Source organism: Cetorhinus maximus, chromosome 9 (assembly GCF_964194155.1).
Source record: "Cetorhinus maximus chromosome 9, sCetMax3.hap1.1, whole genome shotgun sequence".
In the NCBI taxonomy this organism is placed as follows: Eukaryota; Metazoa; Chordata; class Chondrichthyes; order Lamniformes; family Cetorhinidae; genus Cetorhinus; species Cetorhinus maximus.
The window spans coordinates 44,434,684-44,460,175 of NC_135887.1; positions in this window are offsets into that span (position 1 = coordinate 44,434,684).

Sequence of the window (25,492 nt, forward strand, 5' to 3'; positions counted from 1 at the left end):
ATCAAGGTGCTTCAATAGTTTCATGGCTGCGTCTCTATGATATGACCCTGATCACAGAGAGCAAGTGAACTGTCCTCAGCCAAACAGGAATCAGACATTCTCAGAGGCTATTTTAAGATCTATGGAGTGTCCTCACTGCATGTCATCGTCATCATTCTCCTGCAATCGAGTGACTATTAGGGCCTCCACTGCATCTCCACGACAGGATCATTCTCACAGAGGGTATGTGCGCTGCCATAAGCCAGACTGAAGTCAAACATTCACAGATATGATGAGGATCTATGGTGTCTCTTCACTGCATGTTGTCATAATCCTCCACAAATCTAGCAGCTGTGAGGGCCTCCCAAGCACGCCTGCCTCACCTGGCCAGTGCAAGGGCCTCATGGCCATCATCGTCATCTTTGAGGACCTCCTCACACTCATCGAAGTCGACGTCCTCCTCATCAGAGGAGACCTCCAGCTCCTCCATCTCCTCCTCAGCAGCTCCTCTCCTCTATGCAGTGCCAGGTTGTAAAGGACGCAGCAGGCAACAATGATGCGTGATACCCTCTGTGGGCTACATTTCAGGGCTCCACCAGACCGGTCCCGGCACCGGAACATCATTTTCACCATCCCGATGGTTTGCTCCACCTAGTTGTGAGTCGCAGTGTGGGCTTTGTTATACCTTCTCTCTGTTGCAATCTGAGGCTGCCGCATGGGCGTCATCAGCCACGTCCTCTGCGGGCAGCTCTTGTCCCCGAGGAGCCAACCCTGCAGCCTCTCTGGACCCTGGAAGACATCAGGGATCTGTGACCGACTAAGAATGTAGGAGTCTTGGACAGTCCCCAGAAACCATGCACGGACCTGCAGGATGCGTTTGTGGTGGTCGCACACCAGTTGCACATTCAACGAATGGAAGCCCTTGTGGGTTGACAAAGTTGACCCCTTGTTACGACAGAGATCTGAGCGCCACGTGTGTGCAGTCAATGGAACCCCGCACCTGTGGGAAACCCGAGATCTGGGCAAACCCCTGGTGGGTAGCAGCTTGTGATACCCCACAGAGGTCACCTGTGGAGCCCAGAAAGGAGCCGCTGGCGTAGAAATTAAACCCTGCAGTCACTTTCACAGCCACTGGTAGTGGATGCCCTCCATGTCGCCATGGGGCCAAATCCTGCAGTAGCTGGCAGATGTGACTGACCAGTTCCCTAGACATGCGCAGTCTTCAGTAACACTAGTTCTCGGTCATCTGCATGAATGAAAGGCGGTGTCTATAGACCATGGGTCTAGCTAGGCGTTGAACAACGATGGCTCATTGTGGCTCTTCGGCAGCATGTGCTGGAGCCCCAGCCACCCCTTCTTCCAGAGTGCTCTACTCCTCTGTCTGAAACAGCCAGGAGCCTCAGTCGCTCTCTTCTCCGTCGTCTTCGCTCTCTGTCTGCCATGAGGTACACAGCTAGTTCACCAGGCTCCATGATCATGGTGTGTTTCTCCCGCAGGGTGAAAGAGAGAGACGCATGTGTTGGCATGGGTGTACTAAGAATCGCTCTTGGTTAAGTCTGAAGGCCCCTTAACACATCCTAGGGAGTGCTGGCCACCACTTGGATGGCCGAAGATTAGTGAGCTGCATGGCTGCCCGAAACCCCACCCACCTCCGCCCCACTCCACTTGACTGATTGGCACCAGCTTTGCCCATTGGACTGCATGCTGTGCTCTCAGCTCAGGCACAGGCATTCTCCTAACTCACACTGCAAGGCTGCACTGTTAGCTTGAACCATGGGGGAGACTGGTCCAAACCGGGATGATGACATTGCAACACCTCCAGCAGTGACTGCTCCATGGCTTTAGCAAGGAGATTATACAATGTGCTCAGTCGTCCAACTGTTCTGCAGTCCACTAAAACGTTCATTACTTTGTAGTCTGTGCCCAAGGGGTGAAAAGCTCTGGAGCACTTGGTGGCACTTTCATGCCTCTGCATTGCTTGAGCTAGAGGCCCGACTCCAATCATATCAGCGTGGCTGTGTCTGAACTGCCTCAGCTGCAGAGGATGGTCATTTTATACGCGGTGTCCCTAAAGCATGACCACTTCCCTCGTCCATCCCCAGCCCCCTGCACCCCCACACTCCCCGCGTGCCTGTTCACTACCTTCAACCGCAGGGCAGCCTTTGCCCCCCCCGCCCCAAAGAGCTTCAACCTTGAAGTCCAACAGGCGTCCCTCGCGAGCGCTCCGCAACGTTACTGTGCACTCAGCTACTAGTTCCCCTCACAGTGCAGCCCGCCAAGTACATGCTTTATATATGTTGTTGTGCAACACGTCAGTGTGCAATCACGCCAACGTGGGCGGATGATCCAGTGCGGAGGGGGCGGGGGGGGTGGGGGGCATGAGTCTGACAGGTTGGCCTTATAATGATACGCAGATGTACTACAATGAGGTTCCAACATCAAATGGCTGGAAACGCAGCCCGCCATCAACGGGCTGAGCGGACCATTGCAAGCTTGCTCCATGATGTCGCAAAACCGATTTTTGGCCTTTTCACCACATTGTCCACTCACATCACTGAACATGCCCGATGCCAGTGGGTACAGATGATTCCGCCCATGGTTTCTTGCTATGCATTTAAAACAGGTAAATCCAACACAAATATAATGGGTCAAATGGCCACCTTCTGTGCTGAAATTTCTATTAAACTTTTTTAAATCATGTTTTGATGCAGCATTTTCTTTATACTTCCTGTGAACGGAGTTGTCTTTCAATCGTCTTCATTATATAAAAGAAAACATTCGAGGCACTTCCATGAAATGAGGATGTAAAATTAGAGAAAAATTGACCTTGAAAACAATTTTTAGCAATCTCCCTTTCTCTGTACATTTTTTGTTTCACATGATTTTCTCTGGGTGGGAGGACAGAACAATGCAGGAATGACTTAGCAATTAATGTGAATTCCATTCGGCTTAAGGTGGCTTTACTTAAGAAATATGTCCAGTTTTTCACAACTGCACTTTGCTCGCAGACAAAATGTGTCATTTTCATTCCCCCATCTGGCAGTCAAGATGAAAATCAGAAAGCAACAGTTAACAGATTGTGATAGCAACTTGAGCTGGGACCTGTTGATCACTTGGCAACCTTGCTAATACATACATTACTGGAACTCTTATAAAATATGTAATGAAACGGCACCACAACTATATCTGTTGTAATTTGACTTCCACTCAAATATTAAGCGTGAATCTTGCCATAAGCAAGGATTTAATATAGAAATTACTCTTCATGAATATTCTCATTAACATTCATTAACAAACTGAAAGATGTTTGTTGGAAGTGTTTAGTAAGCAAATTAAGCCATTTCCTCGTGTCAAAACAATGGACAGGATTTCCTGGTCGTCGGATGGGTGCGACGGGTACATCCGCGATCGGCTCCCGACCGCGATTTCACGCTGGCTGGCCAATTAACGGTCAGCCTGTGCGAAAGGTGTACTGAGAAGCTCAGTGCTGCCGGTGTGGGGGTGGGAGGAGGACAAGCACAAAGTCTGCACATGCGCCGGGGAGCGTCCACCAAAAGCTCCCTGAAGGCAGGGAGCTGCCTCAGGGAGTTGAAGATTTGTAGAAACAGAAATAAAGTTTGTAAAAATGAGAGAAACATGTCCCCACATATGACCCAGTCACATGAGCAGGGTGGACATATTAAAAGTGATGCTCAAAAGATTTTTACTTTTTTTTAAAATTACTGTTGGAAACCTCACCCCGCCAGTGGATGAGGTTTCATAAAAAATCCAAAGGCTGCCTGGCTGATTTGCCCGCCCGCCAACCGTAAGGTTGGACAGGCAACGATAAAGAGCTTTTAATCATTTGTTTAAGAGCCTTAATAGGCCTCTTAATTGTCGGCAGATGCGCTGCCGACTCTCACATGCCTACCGATGGAAATATTGCCTGAGTGCGCAATGACGTCGGGATGCTCGCCCGACGTCACCACGTGCCATTTTACGTCCGATTGGGTCTGGCGGGCGCCTGCCTGTGGGATGTAAAATCCTGTCCGATATTTTTGAATATACTTTTTTGATATCAGTACATTTTATCCTTTAATACATTTATAAGATTTTTGACCAAAAAATAGATAATATTAGTAGAGTTTAGTGAGACCAATGCGGATTGTGGATTTTATCCACGTTATCCCATTTAAAACAGTAAAAACCAACAAAACATTCAACCTAAACAAGTGTTCAGCTTGGTAGTGGCTCAATTTTATGATCTGTGCTTCTGTAAGAGGATATTTTCCAGAAGAAGGGTAGGTGACTGGGACTAGCTGAGTTGCTCTTGCACAGAGCCAGCATGGACACAATGGGCTGAATTGTCTCCTTCTGTGCTGTTGTATGATTTTCTCCTTACCTTCCTGCCCCAGCATCTTTCTTCTACTGAGCCTGGATTCTGTTTAACACAGCCCAATGAATATACATAGTTTATATTTCAGAATTCAGCTAGAAAACAAATTATACAGAAAATGGTCAAGAGTCAGTCTCCTCTAAAATTGTGAATTAATAATACAAAAGTAATTGAGATTAACACTAGACAGGCAGTCTCGATATGCCTGGAAGGAATAGAGCCTTATTTTATTTTTACTGCTATGTCATCACAGCTGAATGTAATGAGGTTTTTTTGGAAAATAATATTACATTTAAATATGAGCTGTGTCGGCAACACAGCATTTGGCAAACACAGGGAAAAATATTGCCAAATATTTCTTCTTAGAAAATGATTTTGTCCCTTTAGGGAGCTAAAGATGAAAATAACACCACAATGGCTGCATAATTTCTGTCCAAGGACATTCTGATACTGTTTGAAATATATCCTAACATGTCAAAAAAAAAGTATTTTATTAAAACCTGTTGGCTGCATGTAGCGAATGCTGGCAAGGCCTGTTTATTGATCATCCCTAGTCACCCTCAGAAGCTTGTCCTTCATCTTTTCCTTAGATGCATGCAGTCTTTGCAGTAATGGTGGCCCCCCATGATCATGCTGAGTAGGGCCTTCAAGGATTTTGGTCAATCAATAAGGAACGACTGGTACTAGATGTCCAAGTTAGGATGATGTGAAGGAAAAAATGATGTTCCCATATTGTTGTCTCTTTCCCCCCCAGTGGTAGAAGTCACGGGGCTACGGGGTGGTACTGCTGACATGAACTTGGAAAGTTTGTCCAATGTGTATAGACCACATTCTGCAGCCACAGTCCTGGTGGTGAGGGTTGATACTGAGGTGAGTGGCTGGAAGGCCAAGCAGGCTGCATTGTCTGGGATGATGCCAAGCTTCTTGAACATGGCTGCATCTGCCCCCTTACGATTTGAGTTTTATACTGGTGGAGAGGAGTTCAGAGGTCAGGATGTGAGCCACTTGTCTTGGAGTAGCCAGAGTTTGTCCTGCCTTCTGACCATTGTACTTATATGGTTGAGCTGGTTAAGTTTCTAATCGATGGTAGTCTTCAGGATGTTAATAGTGGGGATTTGGTGACAGCGGTGTCATTGAAAGCCATTGGGGATGATCAATGTGTGGCATTTATGTGGCACAAAAAGCAAAGAGAGAGAGCTTCCATGTTGGGAAGAGCAAAACTATATGCCATCAATATAAAATGGTCACCAAGAAATCAAATAGGGAATTCAGAAGAAACTTCTTTACCCAGAGAGTGGTGATAATATGGTACAGGCAGTAGTTGAGGTGAACAGTATAAATTTATGCAAAGCTTATGGAGTATCCTCCACAAATTTGGTTGCCCTCAGAAATTTGTCACCACCCTTCGCCTACTCCATGTTGACATGCAAGCCATGATCCTCACTAACCGAACCACCACAGACACTATCTCAGCGAAGGCTGGGGTCAAACAAGGTTTTGTCATTGCACGAAGTCTCTCCTCTATTTTCTTTGCTCCAATATTTCACCTCACCTCCAGAAAATTACCATCCGGCATGGAGAAAATTTACAGAACAGATGGGAAACAGTTCAATGCATGGCGCCTTCAATCCAAAACCAAATTCACTCCACCCTCAGCTAGTGAGCTTCAGTAAGCAGAAACTGAGCTTCAGGTCATTGTTGACTCCCTCGCCATATGAAAAAATGGGCCTTTCACTAAACACCCGGAAAATTAAGGCCCTTTTCCAACCAGCGCCCACAGCAAAACAAATCCCTCCATCAATTAAGATTAATGGTGAGATTGTGGAAAATGTGGACCGTTTTCCATATATTGAGAGCCTCCTCTCAACGAAAGCTGACATGGACGACAAAATTACCTGCAATGTGCCTTCGGCAGACTGAGGAAAAGTATAATAGAGGGCCAGGATCTCAAACCTGGGACTAAGGTCATAATTTACTGGATAGTGATCCTCTGTGCTCTTAAATGCTTCAGAGACTTGGACAAACTAAAGCAAGCACCTCTAAGCACTGGTGAAGTACCACCAGTGGTACCTTTACAAGATCTTTCAAATCTACTGGCAAGAAAGGCAGTCCAACAGCAGTGTCCTCTCCCAAGCCAACTCACCCAGCATTGAGGCGCTAATCACTCAAAACCAGCACCGCTGGGCAGGACATGTCATTCATCCACCTGACGTCTGACCCCTGAAGCAACTGCTCTACTCTGAACTCAACCATGGCAAGAAACTCCCAGGAGGCTAGCAGAAATGCTTTAGGAATGTCCTTGGATCATTCCTGAAGAGAGCAAACATTCCCACCAGCTCATGGAGCCCTTAGCTTGTGACTGACCAAAATGGAGAACCCTCATCTGGGAAGGCACCGAACACAAGGAGAGACATCGTTGGAAGCACTCAGAGGCAAAGTCAAGGCATCGGGGAGCCCACACAAACCAACAAACACATCAACTATCCAACCTTTCAAACACCACCTGCCCCACATGTGGCAGAGTCTGCAGGTCATGCATTAGGCTTATCAGCCATCTCAGAACCCAGTAAACTGAAATGTAAACAAGTCATCCTGGATCCCAAGGGACTGCTTAAGAAGGAATAGTACAGATGCCTTTAAGGAGAACCTAGATAAGCATAAGTTAAGATAAGGAGAAGAAAATAGGTGTCACACTAAAAGAATTAGATGAGGAAAGATGGGAGGAGGCTCAAGAGGAGCATCAGCATCAGCATGGACTGGTTAGGCTGAATGGCCAGTTTCTGTCCTGTTATTTTATGTGATTCTCTGTAAATGTTACCTGCCACTTGTTAATTCAAGATCAGATGTTTTCTAGGCCCTGCTGTAAACTGGCATTGACTATTCCAGTATTGAATAAATGGTGAATGGAACTGGGCACTGTATCAGTGAACAGCCCCAATCTGATCTAAAGAGAATACAAACACATGAGACAGACAGGAAAAGACCTGCTGAATCTTCTACCCTGACCCATAGATTTGTGATCCCCTATGCATCCTGATGCAGATACCCCCTGCCTATCCTAGGACAGGTGAAAAAGAGGATGAAAACTCAGGCCGATTAGGGAAGAAAATCTAGAAGATTCCTCTACAACCCAACTTAGGCAATCAAAATGAGCCCAGGGGAAAACATTGACCCTGAATTATATAACAGAATACTCACCCCTGGTGCAAAGTGATCTCTGTTCGAGCCAGATGCAGGTCCACCCCTTCTATGAAAGAATAGATGTAATATATTTGGATTTCCAAAAGGTATTCGATAAGGTACCGCACATAAGGCTACTTAATAAGCTAAGAGCCCATGGTGTTGGGGGTAGTGTATTAGCATGAATAGAGGATTGGCTAACTAATAGAAGACAGAGAGTTGGGATAAGGGGGGCATTTTTGGGATGGCAACCTGTAACTGGTGGAGTGCCACAGGGGACAGTGCTGGGGCCTCAATTATTAACAATATATATCAATGACTTAGATGAGGGAAGTGAATGTACTATCGCCAAGTTTGCGGATGACACAAAAATAGGTGGGAAGGCAAGTGGTGAAGATGACACAAAGAGTCTACAGAGGGATATAGAAAGATTAAGTGAGTGGGCAAAAACTTGGTAGATGGAATATAATATGGGAAAATGTGAGGTTATGCACTTTGGCAGGAAGAATAGAGGAGACAAATGTTATTTAAATGGAGAAAGACTGCAGAAGGCTGCAGCGCAGAGGGAATTGGGAGTCTGAAACAAAAACAGAATTGCTGGAAAAACTCAGCAGGTGTAACAGCATCTGTGGAGAGAGAAACAGAATTAACGTTTCAAGTCCTCATGACTCTTCTTCAGAGCTAAAGAGAAGTAAAAATGTGATGAAATTTACACTGTTTAAGCGGGTGGAGCAGGTGAAACTGGATAGAAGGCCAGCGATAGGCAGAGGCAAAGGAGAGATTGCCAAAGATGTCATGATAGTGATACTGGCTAAAGGAGGTGCTGATGGTGGCATTAAGATCAGAAAGCAGGATGTGATAATGACAGGACAAGAGTATGCACTCTGGAAGCACTCTGGAAAGAACCCAAGGGTAAGAACTCTGGGAGTCCTTGTGCATGAATCCCAAAAAGCTAACATACAAGTTCAACAGGTAATAGGGAAGGCAAATGGAATGTTGGCCTTTATTTCAAAGGGAATGGAGTATAAAAATAGGAAAGTCTTGCTAAAACTATACAAGGCGCTAGTTAGACCACACCTAGAATACTGTGAACAATTTTGGTCCCCTTATTTAAGGAAAGATATTCTGGCATTGGAGGCAGTCCAGAGAAGGTTCACTAGGTTAATCCCAGGTATGGAGGGTGTTGTTTATGAGGAGAGGTTGAGTAGGTTGGGCCTGTATTCATTGGAGTTTAGAAGAATGAGAGGCGACCTTATTGAAATATATAAGATTCTTAGGGGGCTTGACAGGGTAGATGCTGAGAGGTTGTTTCCCCTTGTGGGAGAATCTAGGACCAGAGGGCATAATCTCAGAGTGAGTGGGCACCTACTTAAGACAGAGATGAAGAGGGATTTCTTCTCTCAGAAGGTAGTTAACACATGGAATTCTTTACCGCAGAGGGCTGTAAGGTCTGGGTCGTTAAGTATATTCAAGGCTGAGACAGACAGATTTTTAATCAGTGAGGGAATCAAGGGTTATGGGGAAAAGGCAGAAAAGAGGAGTTTAGGATTATCAGATCAGCCATAATTTCATTGAATGGCAGAGCAGACTCGATGGGCTGAATGGCCTACTTCTGCTCCTATGTCTTATGGCCTTAATACAGCGAATCAACATTCGCCGCATGAGCCACCAACCTGTTCCACAGGCCTACTATTCTTTGGAGAAAAATAGCCTAGAACCCAACCTAGTTCTGTCCTTACTTAATTTATAATCTTGACTCCTGGTCCTTCCTAACCTACACAGTTGAAATAATTGGTCTACATAAAGACAATTTAGTCCCTTCTTTATTTTAAAAACTTCAATCATATCAGCCTCAAGTCTATGATTTTCTAATATATATAAACCCAACTCTTGCAGCCAACCTGGTTAACTAAAGGGCTTTAGACTGGAAATTAATCTCGTTTTTTAATACTATCTCCTTATCCTTGGTGGCAAATTTTGTTTGATAATGCTGATGAAGCACCTTGGGATGTTTTACTACTTAAAGGCATTATATAAATGTGTTGTTGCTCATGAAAGGTCAATATTTCCTTCCATGTGAGGAGGCCAAAACAGCACACAATATTCTAACTGAGGCCTAACCACGGTATTGTGCAAGGACAATGCTTCAATTTGTACTGAATTGTCCTCTGAATACAACCTGGAACCCTGTTTGCTTTAGCCATAACTATGAGATAGTGTTGCACTTACACCCAAATCCCTATCTTTCCGCATTATCTTCAAATCTGTTCGCGGTAAAATGTACAGATATTAAGGATATTATGGATGTTCATGTACAGGACACTCCATTTACCTAAGCCAAACATCATTTGCAAAAACAAAAATACCTGGAAAAACTCAGCAGGTCTGACAGCATCTGCGGAGAGGGATACAGTTGACGTTTCGAGTCCGTATGACCCTTCATCAGAACTAAAAAATATAGAAATAAGATGAAATATAAGCTGGTAGAGGGGGGTGGGAGGGACAGGTAGATCTCGATAGGGGGCCAGTGATAGGTGGAGGCCAAGAAGAGACTGCCAAAGATGTCATAGGCAAAGGGACAAAGGGGTGTTGACGGTGGTGATATTATTTAAAGGATGTGCTAATGGGGACATTGAGGGTAACAAGCAGGACAAGCTAGTGGCAGATGGCCCTAGTGTGGGTGGGGTGGGGGGAAGGGATCAAAATGGGCTAAAAGGTGGAGATGAAACAATAGATCAAAATAAATTTTAAAATAGGTGGGAAAAGAAAAATATATTTGTAAAAAAATTATAAATTATTGGAAAAAGGGGGATCGGAAAGGGGGTGGGGATAGAGGAGAGAGTTCATGATCTGAAATTGTTGAACTCAATATTAAGTCCGGAAGACTGTAAAGTGCCTAGCTGGAAGATGAGGTGCTGTTCCTCCAGTTTGCGTTGAGCTTCACTGGAACATTGCAGCAGGCCAAGGATGGACATGTGGGCATGAGAGCAGGGTGGTGTGCTAAAATGGCAAACGACAGGGAGGTCTGGGTCATGCTTGCGGATAGACCGAAGGTGTCCCGCAAAGCGGTCACCCAGTCTGCGTTTGGTCTCTCCAATGTAGAGGAGACCGCATTGGGAGCAGTGAATGCAGTAGACTAAATTGAGGGAAGTGCAAGTGAAGCGCTGCTTCACTTGAAAGAAGTGTTTGGGCCCTTGGACGGTGAGGAGAGGGGAAGTAAAGGTGCAGGTGTTGCACTTTCTGCGGTTGCATGGGAAGATGCTGTGGGAGGGGGTTGAGGTGTAGGGGGTGATGGAGGAGTAGATCAGGGTGTCCTGGAGGGAATGATCCCTGCAGAAAGCCGCCAGGGGGGGTGAAGGGAAGATGTATTTGGTGGTGGCATCATGCTGGAGTTGGCGGAAATTGGGGAGGATGATCCTTTGAATGCGGAGGCTGGTGGGGTGATAAGTGAGGACAAGGGGGACCCTATCATGGTTCTGGGAGGGAGAGGAAGGTGTGAGGGCGAATGCGCGGGAGATGGGCTGGACACGGTTGCTTTTATCATTTGCAAAACATGGGTCGAATTGACATGGGGGAATTCCCCAACACAGGAATATGCTCACAGTCATTAGGAATCATCTACAGTTCACATTACACATTTCCTGCTATTGTTCACAAACTTCCAGATCATTCTCCTAACATCTACATCCAGGTCATTAATGCAAATAGTAATAGCAAAAGTCCTACTGCCTTACCCTGTGGGACACCACTGGTAACAGGTCTCTGAGCAGATCCAAATCTATTGACAACTTTCTGCCTAAGGGCATTCAGCCTGTTCTCAATGTACTGCAGTAGATTATCACTAGTTTCACAATATTCCATCTTGTGTAGAGAAGATTCTTATGAGTTAATGCAATAAACACTTTCCAAGAGTCCGAGAAGAAAATGATATTGAGTTATCCTCATCCATTAACCTCAAAATATGTTATGAAACATGAAAACACAACCTTTTCTGGAAGCTGTGCTGGGTGCCCCTGATAAAGGCTTATCTGTTCAAATACTCATATAGGGCATCTCTCATGATACCTTCGAGCATCTTACATATTGCTGAAGTTGAACTAATGGTCCCATAATTATCCCATTCTGTCTTAATACCTTTTTTCCAAGGGTTAGGAGGAGAGGAGAAAGATTCCTAGCACCAACCAACCCAGGTACTTATATTGCACTTTCCAGCTCCTCTGCAATGACAGACACTCTAGAAGAAATCCTAGTTAGCATAAACACCAGTCATTGGCAGAATAATGAAAGGACTTAACCCTGACCTTGAAAACTTTAGTAAGATCAACATTAGAGGTCCAGGGTGGGTGCATCTTCAGTACTTATGCTGACAACCCAGCTATTGATTTTCAATGCCCATGTGTTGTTTCCTGACTTAACTGAGCTATTGAGCACGGCTATTTAATTAAAACTTTTTAAATAATGTAACTGCACTTCACCTAATTAGTCTCCTAATTTCCCACATCCATCTTCATTACACAGTTCCCTTTAATCTCTCAGTATTTTTTGCAGATGACCTTAGCCTCTTATTAAAAACATACTGTCACTACCTATGGCTCTAAAACTAAACTTGACTTGGGATTTAAGCTTTGCTGACAGCTTTGCTATCTGATTCTTTGTACCTTCCTCGAGAAACCATTTCAAAAAAGTTATGCCTTGGGTAATTAGATGCTCTTGTTCTTTAGCCATAGACAGTAGTTAATCTACTTGTCAGCTGTAACCATACCCTATAGCTAGATTGGGTGGGAAGCAGTTTCTTTCCCTGTAAATGATACATGAGCAGAGCAGAATTTCTCAATCCCCTTGTACAACTCAGCAGTGATGGATGATGAGTAATTGTTCTCTGTAGCAGGGGAGCTACTCAAATTATTTGGCAAACTGGATTCAGCTGAGTGACTCTCAAGGACACACAAGTCAATTAAAATGGAATCGAGGCAGGGTGGTAGACAGTATGGCATGTTAGTGCTCCAAGCATATTGCATTCCATTTTGAAGCATGTGTCTGTGTATTTCAAAAATATGTTTTGCAATGGAACATTTGGAGTTGCAAATTTATGGAGGCTTAAGTTGATATCCATTTGAATTAAGATTCTGGGTAAGCTGAAAAAATATATCATTCCCTTTCTGGGTTGGAGTGGGTGATTGGCATTGCAGGAACATAAATCTCCTCATTAAAAAGACACGTGAGCTGGTAAGTAGTCGCCCTAACTTTCTGCAGCTGGCTTAATGAGCAATTAATGTGCAAATGCAGCAACTGTATGAAACTCAGAGAGTTTGAGTGTGAGCTGCCATTTTCCCAAGGCTAACAGCAACTTGTAGGGCATGTCTTCCTCACTTCAAATTGTCGGGCGAATTATACATTAATAACAGTGTGCACCATTACACCTACCGTTGTTTTGGCAGAAAATTCCAGCCATTATATTTGGCATTTTGCAAATTGTGGAGTGGAATTCTCGATCAATAGGTACCTTCCTGGCAACAGCACTGGTGTGGGTGGGAACTGGAAAATCCCATCCAGTCCTCGCTCAGAAATCACGTGTGTACTTTTCACACAGCCTTTAATATTGGCACAGAGAGTAGAATGTGCAAGAGTTCACCTAGTCGTGCAAGTGGTGCAAGCATTTGCCCCTTATAGGAAGATTGATGCACCTAAATGTAAAGGGGAAAACAAATTGCAGGACTATAAGGAAAGAGCAGGGAATTGGATGGCTCTTTCAAAGACCTGGCACAGGCATGAGGGGCTGAATGGCCTCCTGATATTATATTATTATTATTATTTATTATTCTATGGTTCTATGATGTGATCCATGGTGGGCTCTAATACCAAGAAGCCATCCTGCAAAGCTAGTCAGTCAACACCTGTCTACCAGCTTCTGCACTGCTGCCTTCCAGGGAAATTGCCCTCATGTGGTAACCAGGGAAACCTTCCAGGGAATTCAATGGTGAGAAGGGTTAGGTAATGTAAAATGTTTGTGCAACTGTTGGCAAATTGGCAGTTAGCGGGCGATCTTCAAGTCTTAAAATTAACCTCTTGAGTAGTTGGGGGTGATTGACCCTGTTTGGTAGGAGGTAGCAGTGAGAACGTACACCACACAGTGTTGAAAACTGAATGAAACTAATACATCCGTTGTGGGAATTTGGCTAGAACAGTCAAGGAAACTGCACCTCTCAAGATTTCTGGAGGTTCAGAGGCAGCGTTGGAGGCACTTGCATCAAATAGACTTCATTAACCTATGTATTTGTGGGCGGCAATGTCCTGCAGCCATTTTCTTACTGCTCAGGCTTACAGAACATCGAATCTGAAGGACATTCAAAGTTACCACAGAATGATCTGTGGCATTGTCTGATTTAGAGGGAAGTAATGTCAATCCTTAATATTAAAAGAATTTTATCCCTTTCTTGCCACTTGGGATCTTGAGGCGCTTGAAAGAAAAGGATCTATAGAAGGTTTCCAAGAAAGTCAAACTGAGCAAGAGATGCTGCTGCAGTGACTCCCACTCCAACATCTGCCAAATAAAGGTGGCTAAACTGCACTTTGACAGACACTGGACTAAAAATTAGGTGATGCCTGCTAGCAGGCATGGTATCATGAGGAATGGTTAACCTGTGCCCAATGGAAATGATGCAGGCAGTATGACAAACCACATGCTGCCTGCTCATCTCCTAAATTGCTGTTTGCAGCCCAAGTCTAAATGTGTTGTTGAGTGGCTGCATGCTCAGAAGTGGGCCAGGTTACTGCAAGACTAGCACCAATTAAATCTAGCCTGCACTTCTTAAAGAAAGGTGAGATGCATTCTGACTGCAGCAGGGGCTGCAACTGTCTGTGAAAAAGTGTCTGAGCCAGAGGAAATCGGAGCAATGGAGCAGCAGGGCAGAGAGAGGGCTCTCAAGTTCTGAGTTGCAGCACTGGAGATCTTAATACAGTAGGTTGAAAGAAGGCACTCCAGGCAAGCACTTGGAAGGGAATGGGACCTATACAGAGGTCAATGTCAGGAGCCTGGCCCAAGGAACTGAATACAGCATCAGAAAAAGTTCAATGACCTCATATGATTGGTAAAGGTCAATGAATGTATCTTAAAATACTATCTCCTACCTCACACACTGCTTAATGTACCACATGCCCATCACTTACCCCATCAACAATCTCTAGCAATCAGGGCAAGTATGATCCTCCTCACCCTCACATACTTAGCACTGCTGCAAGTCTCACACCCACACCTTGCAAGGTGACACATTACAGGGCGGGGCAGCAAAGAATCAGTGGTGAACAAGCATGGCTGCATCTCCTCATCCCCTTGGTGGAAACAGTGCTATTCATTATTGGCATGGCCATCGCGGAGACCATGACAACTGAGATTGCTGAAGCCATCTGGGATGACAGTACATTCTTGCCATATACACATTCTCAAATCCCACTTCACTCTCATCCTGCAGCAAGATCTGCAAGCTGCAGATGGTGTACCCATGGACCTCTTGCTTTTGTCTCAATGCCCCTTTCCCTTACCCAACCTCCCCTGGTGTATCTCTGTTTTCAGAGGCTGAAGACCTTCCACCTGGGCATCCAGTGGTGATGATGAAGGATGAGGAGAAGAGCAGACCTCTGAGAAAGAAGCACCATAACTTAATCTGATACTCACAGCCACTGTTATGACGTGGCAGATGATGTGTACCAGGTGGACCAAATCCACAAAGGAAACTTGGACGCACTATCACAATGGTTTTGCAATTTATATTTATTACGAGAAGACATGTGCACTGAATTCAGAAGTAATAAGTCCACTAAAACCTTTAGAGATTTTTAAAAATTAAATTAAAATAGTTATTAACAAAATAAAAGATTTCAAGCACATACATAAGACACATAAGACTACAATTACTTACTGCTATAATAACTCCTAAAATTCCTAATTAACCCGACCCCCAGTTATACCTCCTTTAAGGCAACAGTTCAAAATAGATTTTAGATTTAAAACAGAACTATCAAGTTAACACAATACCCATTTGACAGTGGAATTCCAAATGGTTTTTCCCCAACTTCAGTTTCGTTATATAGTAGATTTATGCACAAATGTCTGGAGGCTTCATTAAGGCTATTTCACACAGTCCTGTTAGATCTTACATGGCCTTCCTCCACATAGACTTTCATTCTCCTTTATATAAGTTTCTCTCTTTTTAGTATGTAAATTCTGTTGTTCCATATGTCTTTGAAATTATATACTCCTCATAACATAAAAACTTTCATGTTGCCAATATTGTCAGTAACCTTTGGGAAAAATAAATATACTCCTTAGCCCTGCTTATCTGGCTCATTGTAAACAGACTAAGATCCCTCTGAAATCCAAATCCCTTTATTTATCTAAAAATGCAAATTCCCTTCACACCTTACATGCTAAGCCAGCATGTTTACTCATTAGCATGTCAAGCACAATTCTATGACTAGCTTGTTTTGATGATTTCAAGCTTGCAGTCTACTTGACTCAAAATGTAATTAAATCACACCTATAAATCTACTTCACAAAAAACCAGAAAAATATTATGAAAATTATTATACTTACGTCATAGCCACCAGCTCAGATACCTGGCACTGTGCATACCTTAGAGGGTAGCATAGAGGTGGAAGCCTCATGTGGTGAGTCATTGGGCACAAGTGGGCTGCAACAAGGCAGGGGAAAGGATCGAATACTTACCAGCTCCTCAGCAGGTGAGACGAGTTCTGCTGCAGAGGAGTCAGATGAGAACTTTGAGGGGGAGGCTTACAGAAAAAGGCTGATGGACATGTTCGGTGCATTGGCAGGCCTGCCAGAGGCTTGCTGCCATGGTAATGGAGCATGGTGGCTATTTGGCACAGAACTTTGTACAAAGCTTAGTTAGAGCCCATCCCTTCCAGTGTGAAAGTAGTGGCCAACTCCATGACAGCACTCGTGGCGTGGACCCAGCCATGATGTAGCATCTGACAGCCGATATCTAGACTTACACTACCATTCCAGATTGCTGCCGCCCTGTTGGTGCAGTCTAAAGTGGAGCCGTCAAGGACCAGAGCTGCTCATGGGAACTCTGTAAGGGCATCTACAGCCACAGCTCCATTACTATTTCTTTGGTGAGGTATAGCTGCTGCAGGTACTGCTCCTGGCTGGAATGGAGAAGTGCTCTCTAAAGAGACTATGTGGGCAATGTGTACAGCCTCCTGCTGAGAACCCTCTGCCTCCCTATGCAAACAGCTTCTCCTCTCTGCTTATCTGCTCCATCTCTGTGTCAGGTTACAGCCCAAGAGGAATTGTAATTATAGCCTCCTGTGGCTGAGAAGAAGTTTTCGGGTCAAAGGCCTTGCAAATCCACACCACTCCTTACAGAGGCCCTGCACTACTCCCTTTGACTCAAAGAACCTGTGTGAGCTCCTGCAACAGCACAGCACTTGGTAATTTCACTAACTCTGCTGCAGCAAAATAAAGTCAAATGCAGCTCACTTGAAAGTTCCATGGTATAGTTTTAACGAGCACTGTTGAGGCAATAGGTGGTAGGGGGCATCCCTTGTGTAACTGAGCGCATTTCCAGCTGTGCGTGTTCAAAGAGGGTGATGACAGGACCAGCCAGGCCCAAAATAACAGGTCTTACACAAAAATAGCATTAGACACTGATTGACACCTATCTGCCAGCCTTCAAACTTGGTGATCGGCACAGGCCATGCTGGAAATCATCAGGACTCGACCCTCTGCTCTTTTTTGCTCTCCCACCTGCTGCAGCACCAAAACCAGTGAAGCTATGAAGCCAAATTTTGTGGCCAACTAATCCCCAACTAGCCACAACATTGTTCATTTCCACATAAGCACAGTATGTTTAGTGGCTCAGAGTGAAAGAACAGATATCCCCCAAGCTAAGCAACAATTGGCAAACCCTGATTGACCCCACCTTCCACGTTACCACCAAAAAAAACTACAGGTAGAAGGTCAAACAGGACGTCAGTTGCTGGGCTGCTCCATCACTTATCTGCAGAATCATTCCTGCACCTTGTCTTCCCTTTCCCCTTCTTTTTGGAGCCCCTTCCTCTATTCAGTCCTGACAAAGGCTATTAATCTGTTGTCATGCCTCTGAGCCAAACCTTTCAGGCTTCTTGCCTGCTGTTCCCCTTTAGTTATCTCATTCTTCTTAATTTAATTTCATGCAGTTTTCTGCTCCCACCACTAGTGTTCTCCCTGCAGCCATCCAAATCTTCCACAAAAGCTGTGCACATGATCTCACCTTGGAAAACTGCGTTAAATAGCATGTTTCCATTTGAGTCGGCCTAAACCAAAACACTATTCACCCATTCTAAACCACTTCACAGCAGAAAATCTAGGTCATGATCTCTGAGCCATAAAAACCAGGAAGGTTGCAGGTTTGATGTCTGGTCTATGAAGTAGTTGTTCTCAGTCAGCCGTAGCAGTACGACTACTGAGTTTGGCCACGCTGCTTGTGAGTTAAGGAAGGTAGGAAAAAACAAAAACGGCCAGTGGTCCTGACCACTATACAGTGACCCCTTTTGAAAGTGGCTCTGTATGAACACCGGGTGAAGACAAGATTAGACTCAGCTGCATTGTTGTCAACAACTTGCCAACTCATAAATGAATAATGGCTCTAGGGTGAGATATTGGAGTGAGCGTCCAAGCAACGATAATGGAATCAATGACTTCAGGAGAAGAGAGGAGCAAATTGGAGAGGAGAAAATCTATTATCTGATGTAAAAACCTCTGAACCTTAATATTAATATAAAGACATACATTTTAATATTAACCTGATAATGAATGAAAAGTTTAAACCTAAATGATTACTTAATTTATGTAATTATTCAGGGTCAAGTTAATTTCAATATTAACAAATTCAAACTTGTGTGGGAGATAATTACAATGTACCTTTACAGAAGAATAATTTTGCTGCAAGCTAAGTAACAACTCAATTGAATATTTTTTCATATAATTTATAATTCATGATGTGGTTTCGTATGCAATACAGAGAATAATTAATTTTTGGCAACGTAACAAAGAACGATGTCGACTGTTTCTGCACCTTTGCTCTTTTATTGATCATAAAGTGCATGTCATGGCTGATTAATGCTCATAATGGAGCAATCTGGGGGATTCAGTTTTGTTAATCCACCACATATGCCAAGCATCCTTACTTTCTGCAAAGTGATGCTAAATTTTGCTTTTAAACCTTGCTGTCGTTGATAATGATTTAAGTTATAACTGTTTTATCCTGGTTTGGAAGGGCCAAATGTTCTCAGCCGACCTCCAAATGGGAGTTAGTTAGGTAGTGTGCTATTAACATACACCTGATTGTTAGTGTACTGACCATGTGCTGTTTTGTACTGTCAGCTTCATTGGTAAAAGTTTGGGCAAACTCCCAGATTATACAAGGCCTGGCATTGGGAGTTCAGCAGTGGGGAAATCCTCAAAGGCATGATGCATTAATTTACAGCCACTATGCAGATAGGTTTGTCAAAATTACAAAGACTGCTATAGTTTTTTGAATATTAATTGTGTTGATTCCCTCTGACTTACACATAGAGAATCGAGATCAAGTGCAGAATTTATGTCGAGCAGGGTTAATGGATGAGGGATAATTGGATCCAGACATGGGAAAGGAGAAGTAGAGGGAGGTGGGAAGAAGAGAAGGGAGATGGAAAGAGGGAAGAGCCAAGATGAGGAGGGAAGCATGAGGAGTTAGGAAAAGGGGGAAGTTGCAAAAGGAGGATTGGGGTGGGAGGGAGAGACAGGACAAGAGACGGATAGGAGAGAGGAAGTGGAGGATTGGGAGGAGGGTGAGGATAGAGGAGCATGAGGGTAATGGAAAAGGGGGAAAGGTAGAAGGAAAGAAGAGGGTATGAGAGAAGTAGAGGGGAATTTGTTAAAGATAAAGAGAAGGGGAACAGGAAAAGAAGAGCTTAAGGATAGTTTAAGGTGTACAGAGCGTGGAGAGAGGGCAAAGCAGATTCAAATGGATGGGAGTTTAAAGGCAAGGAAATGAGTTGGGAAGGAGGCCTTCCCCATGTTTGATACTCAGCAATGGATGAGAAGAACAACGAAGGGTAGCTTTGTTATTCAGTTGAGAGAGATGGGGAGGGACATGTTAAAACAGGGGTTATTTGGAAGTGAATCAACCGATTCATTGGGCAGTTTCTCTGGTGGTTGATTAGCAATGTCTGTTTTACACCTGGGCAGTGAGTTGGAAATCCACCGCAATGTGTCACAGAATGATTGGACCACTTGCACCCACCTAATTGTGACATGGCACTAGGCAGAGATCAGATCCTTCTCCCTGAAGCTGAGACAAAATCAAAGAGAAGTTACCTCACACCATCCCTCTACGTTAATTTGTGACAAGCCAGAAAAAGCATTGGCCCAGGTATACAGTCCAAAACCCTAAGGAGAGAAGAAGAAATTGATAAATGTTACATTTTGTGTAAATGATCCATTTCTATCTTATAATTAAAGGTTATATCAATATTTTGATTTGCTATGGCAAAAAGTGAAACACACATGTAAGCAATTTGTGCATGTACATGCAAACAAAGAAACTAATATAGGCAAGAAAGCAAGTGATTGAAAAAATAGAGAATGTGATTTCTGCAACTAAATATTATTGGGAAATATTGCTCCAGTCAGTAGGTAAAGCGACATTTTTAAATGTTTTAATGAAGACTTCCTCTGATTAACATTTCTAATGAAATCATAAAGACATTCTTTTCTGATCAGAGTGAATCTTCATGAAAGTATTTTGTCAATACACATACAGAATTCAGTTTGTTAGGGTTCTACTCTCTTTACCCACACCAGCAAGGTAAATTTATTCAGTTGAACTTATTGTTAGCTTAGATCCTCAACTGAAAGAAAATATACATCATCAGAAGAGTTTAAATCAGCTATGCTAGCTACTGACATGGTCCTAAGATAAAATATCTTTTCTTCCAAGAGTACTTAGATGAAACAAAGAAATCGCAATAAAACATACATGGTTCATTATAGCAGAATTATCTCCCTTAAGAGTAACCTCTCTCAGAACCTAGAATCTTATCATTAAGAATTCTAGAAGAGTTAGGGTCCGTGAGGTTTACAGACTGAGACTACAAACTTTTATAATGGTTACTATATAATACTTTTATTATAAGCTTTAATCATGGGTTACATTCTAGTAATGTTTTGAATATTATAGAGTGTAAATGCAAGGTAAATTAACTCATCTAAATATAATAAATGCAAACTTCAAATCCGCTTAGTGAATAAGAGTAGGATATTCAAAAAAATAACAAACCAATTTTTATGCTTACAATCAAAAGTATAAAGTGTAGCTTTTTCTGCCTTTGTCTCAGCTATGAGGAAAATTTTCTTAAGGTCTCGACTCAATGATATTCCCACAAAATCTGGCTGATTTGTTTACCTAAGTTTCTATTGTAAAAAAATTTTGTGCTGTTTGGGTAACATGACTATTCTCTGTTTTACTGTCAGACTTCTTCACCTGAGTGAGAATCCTTGGAAATCAAAAAAAAACTGGGCAGAATATTATATTCAGCATGCATGCGCCCGACACGCCCGGGCATAAAATGACGCACGATGACATCGGGCGAGTGACCCAAGGTCATCGCACAGTCTCGCGACATTTCATTCGGCGGGCGAGTGCCGGAGTCGGCTGTGCGCCAGCCGACAACTAAAAGGTCTATTAAGGCCATTAGGAAGTTAATTAAATTCAAATTTACACTGCCCATCCAACCTAACGGTTGGCGGGCAGGTGAAAAGTCCAAGAGGTCTTTACATTTTTTAGGAAACCTCATCCACGAGTGGGTTGAGGTTTCCTAAAGCAAATGAACATCAAATAAAAATGTTATTTTTGAATTAAAAACATGTCCCAGCTCATGTGACAGAGTCACATGAGGGGACATGTTTTATGACAATTTTATTTCCTTTATTATTTTTTTAAACAGCGTTTCATCTCCCTGGGGCAGCCCCGAGCCTCAGGGAGATTGAGGCGCTCTTAAGCACGCATGCATGAAGTTCACGCTTGGTCTGCTCGCCCTCCTTCACCCACCGCACAGGCAGCGTTACCGCTCGTGTTCTACGCTGGGCAGGTCTTAATTGGCCCGCCAGAGTGAAATTGCGGCACGGACCCAATCGTGGGCAGCAGTCAGCTTCCCAAGCACCCCCCGCCAAGGGCAAAACCCTGCCCAAAAAATGTTTTTTTCTGAAACACAGCTGCAATGTTATCAGCTTAAGCATGGCTCCCTGTCTGGAAAACCGTGTTCTCAAGGCCTTTGCATCTGTGCATGTGTGTGTGAAATTAATGACCTGAATTTTTCCCGTGTCGAGCGGGCTCAGCGGGAGCGGGCGGGAGCAGTCGCGGAGTCGACTGCCGCCTGTGAACGGCTCCGCGCCGCCATTTTACTCAGGCGGGCCAATTAAGGCCCGCCCAGCATAAGACGCGAGCTGTAGCGCTCAGCGCTACCTGTGTGGGCGTGGGGAGTTGGGGCCAGCGCTGCGTGAAAGAGTGCTCCAATCTCCCTGAGGCACGGAGCTGCCTCAGGGAGATTGAAGCGCTTTTGAAATAAATAAATGGATTAAAAATTTAATTAAACATGTCCCCTCATGTGACTGAGTCACATGAGATGGGACATGTTTTTATATTTCAGTAAATTTTTTTATTTAATTCATTAAAGCTTTAGGAAACCTCATCCCGCTCGTGGATGGGGTTTCCTAAAAAACGTAAAGGCCGCTTGCCCATTTCGCCTGTCCGCCAGCCATAAGGTTGGATGGGCAGTGTAAAGTTGACTTTAATTACTTCCTTAATGGCCTTAATAGGCCTTTTAAATATCAGCTTGCACACATCTGACTCCGACACGCGCCCACCAAACGAAACATTGCGAGACAGCGCGATGACATCGGGACGCACGCCCGACATCATCGCGCGTCGTTTGACGCGTCGGCATGTCGGGCCCGCCCCCGCATGCTGACTGAAAAATCCTGGCCAATATGTGTGTAAGTTTCTCAAAGGATTTTTTAGCTGTATTTTAATTGAGTTACATTTTTAACCCTTTCATAGGACTGAGTCAAATGCTTAATCAGTTCAATACATATACAGAGCAGTTCTTCTTCCATAAAGCAAAAGTATAAAAAAACTACTTAAAAATTGGCCATATTACTGTGTACCAAACTGCAAAATAAAACTCTACACCATTTAAGCCTGAGCTGGGTAACATAGAGGTAACGTCCATAAACTAGAATCCCCCACATGCACAACTATTCCTGTAGCAAAATATATCTTGTAACTCCATTTATAGATGTATATTTTTAGAAAGAATAATATGTATGTCTTTATTTTTAACTTGTAATATTTCATGATAATTAACCATTGATCTTTAATTAGTAAATTTGTGGTGGCTGCAGCACAGTCATCGTGTGTGAATGATATGGGATACATCGGCTGTTGGTACTGAGGGCTGCGCCAGCAAAATACCTGGTCCAGGCTGAACAGTGCCAATGAACTTCACAATGTGCAAGCACTACAAAGAGATCAATATGCTGCAATGATCTCAAGTCTGTAATTTCACTGTCGGAATCAAATGATGGCTATAAAGCGCCCAGCTTGCTCTTGTGGTTATTGACGTTGTCTGAACATCTTAATCTGAATATCGACTTAAAATCACTTCTAAGTATCAGTTATTGTGCAGAAACCTGTTAGTGGTGTTGTGTAATACAAAATCTGTCTGCGTGCAACTAAATAAATGTACAAATTCAAATGTGATGTTCCTAAAAGAGTAAAATTAAAAACTCATGCTAAGCTAGCAAGATCATTTCTTTTCCCCATTGCTCAAGAGAAGTATTTACAGTTGCCTCGTCCACTAAATATTTTGTGAAAGTCCATAGCCACTTGGAAGCATTGGTAGCAAGTGCCTACTTGATGGGCTTGAAATTCGTCTTGATCCAGCCCACATCCTGGTGATCCTGAAGGCTCAATAACTTGTCCCTTGTACTCTAAGTAATAAAACCCAGATCTAATTTTAATGGTTTAACAGAGACAAGCTGCTATTAATTTTCTATATACAATTAAACTAATGTAGTCAAGACATAAGCTATACTGCTATGATACAAGTCAGCTACCGAAGAGTACTGAGCATATAAAACCATGCATTCTTCATCTGAATGTGAATTTTTCATCTCTTTGTTCTCGCACTAATAGGCACTGAAAAAATTGGTGTTAACTAATGTGGAAAATAGATGCCAGTTGTGCTAAATCTGAGGTAAAGGATATATGATCCTCTTGTAAAATGCAATGAAATAAAGCCTGATATCACCACAGTGCAAGTAATCTCAAGTGCTCAATGCATTACTACTTTACAACAAACTGAAAGCAATGTGTTACATTTTATATTAGATAATATTAGAAGCTTTTCTGTTTAACCATAAGTAATATGTGTCTAATCACTCAAAATTGACTGATTTTTTAATAGAACTCTGCTTATGCAAGGTTTAGATTCTTTTTTACCCCGATATAGTTTTTTTATATAATATTGTGTTGAATTACAGAATTTCGATATCTATTGAAAAATCTACCCACTTTAAATGGTACTGTGGATATCTGTCTTAATTTTTAAGCATTCATTTCCTTAATAACAAAAATAATAATAAGCCACATCTGGCACTCCTCCACTCAGCTGAAAAGACGACATGTCAAAAGATGACTAATTGGTCTCCCACTTCATACTGTTTCTAGCAAGACTGAATGAGGGAAAATTAGCATCTTCATAAATTGATTCATTTCGGGTGCTATTACCAGCTGATGGCATATGGGATAAAAATTGTTATGCGTTGTGCCCATTTTCCAGGCATAAAATGAGCGCAAAGCCTACCAATTTAGCAGTGGAGCAACCGGCACCCATTCTGCAAGTGAAGTAGCCGGACTGGGTCATGTGAGCTGCCTGCAGATGTGTGACCAGCATCCGGAGCCTGTGCCATGCATCATGATGTGGACTGCTTCCCATCGATTCTCGGGCCTCTCAGTTTGGGCATGTGCTGGTCATGCAGCATCGCATCTGGGCCTAAAATTGGACCCCGGACCAAAATTTGCATCCCTTCCATTTTGAGTTGCAGTTTACATCATCTCACCATGTGCTTTGGATTGGAGGATGCTTCTCTCTCACTGTGAGCTGAACCACATCTAATACTATTATGCATAATCAGCTTCAGCATCGCTTGCTCCATTATTAATTACCACATATTTATTTTTCACTGCAGGAATCAGAATGGATTTTTGATCTGATAACAGTAATCTTTTAAATCTCTGACAGGGTCACAGTCACAAGTGATGACAGGATTTAAAGAGAAGTCTATTTTGACATTACCCATTTCCCTGTGCACCGAAAAACAAAATGGAGAAATGAATGAGATAACAGATGTGAACAGTATGACCATGGAATGAAGATATCACAAATAACCTCCTTTGTATTTTATAACCTGTTTGCCATCGCGCAAAATATACATGAAGTATGCACTTTAACTACACAAATGTAAAAACCAAAGCATTTTTAATATAACTTCAACTAACCGTCTTTCTGTGAAGTCATTTCCTGATCACAGCTGAGTAGCAGGTCTTTTGAACTAATAATTAACTTGAGGCCAGGAAGATTATTGTCATTGAGTGACTGTGTTTCTGTCTATCATCTTAAGCATCCAATCTGTTTTACCAGCTGGCTTCTAATTTTATTTGCAGAATTACTTTGGTTTTAAGATTAGCCTGAGTCTAATTTTCAGTCAAATATTTGTACTGTGGTGAAATTAACTATTTTTATACATTCAGTGAAAAGCAGCTAATTATTACTAACCCGAGTCTGCTTTACAGTTTGGACAGAACAAGAATTAGAAAAGATTTCTGTTAATGCAATTTCCTCAGGAATTAAGGAAGT